The sequence below is a fragment of the Apium graveolens genome, chromosome 5 (assembly GCF_009905375.1).
Source record: "Apium graveolens cultivar Ventura chromosome 5, ASM990537v1, whole genome shotgun sequence".
Classification (NCBI taxonomy): Eukaryota; Viridiplantae; Streptophyta; class Magnoliopsida; order Apiales; family Apiaceae; genus Apium; species Apium graveolens.
The window spans coordinates 266,331,883-266,332,824 of record NC_133651.1 but is presented as its reverse complement, the minus strand read 5'-3'; the positions used below and the strand labels follow the sequence as shown (position 1 = coordinate 266,332,824).

The 942-nt window shown below is 45.4% G+C and overlaps 1 non-coding gene across 1 annotated transcript; it reads right to left on the bottom strand.

Annotated features, from left to right (window-relative positions):
* Positions 1-479: 479 nt before the first annotated feature.
* Positions 480-586, bottom strand: LOC141662617 (small nucleolar RNA R71). Its single transcript, XR_012550723.1, has one exon. It is a non-coding gene; the product is annotated as a small nucleolar RNA R71 (small nucleolar RNA).
* Positions 587-942: the final 356 nt, after the last annotated feature.

Sequence of the window (942 nt, the reverse complement as noted above, 5' to 3'; positions counted from 1 at the left end):
AGGAGACAGACGAAGTTCTTGATATTCCGTAGAAGTTAGATTTTGAGGATTCGGATTCAGGAACTGAGCAGAAAGAACCAGTAAACATGGGAGATCGTATTGTTCAAGCTGATCCAGCTCTTATGGATCTTTCTCGGCCTAAAATTCATGACATTCAGTCAAGCATCCTTCATCCGGCTATTCAAGCTAACACCTTTGAAATCAAGCCGGGCACTATTCAGATGGTGCAGAATTCTGTTTCTTTTGGAGGAGCGGCAACTGAAGACCCCAACATGCACATAAGGAATTTTGTCGAGATCTGCAGCACTTTTAAGTATAATGGCGTGACTGATGAGGCTATCAAGTTGAGGCTTTTCCCATTCTCACTAAGGGACAAGGCTAAAGACTGGTTACATTCTGAACCAGCTGGGTCAATCACTACGTGGCAAGATCTTGCGCAAAAGTTTCTGGTGAAGTTTTATCCGATGGCAAAGACTGCTGCTATGAGGAGTGCTCTTACTCAGTTTGCGCAGCAACCTACAGAATCTATGTGCGAGGCTTGGGAACGCTACAAGGAAATGTTGAGAAAATGTCCACATCATGGAATGCCGGATTGGATGGTGATCACTGGTTTCTATAATGGTTTAGGGGCCCAATCTCGGCCCATGCTCGATGCAGCAGCTGGAGGCGCCTTATGGGCTAAAAGCTATACTGAGGCATATAATCTTATCAAGACGATGGCTGCAAATGAGCATCAAAACCCAACTCAGAGGATGACGTCAGGCAAGGTAGCAGGTATTCTGGAAGTTGATGCAGCCACCGCTATTGCAGCCCAGCTCCAAGCGCTATCAATGAAGGTTGATTCTCTGGCTACGTATGGAGTTAATCAAATAGCTATGGTTTGTGAGCTTTGTGCAGGTTCTCATGCTACGGATCAGTGTTCTCTTGTAAACGAATCTGTTC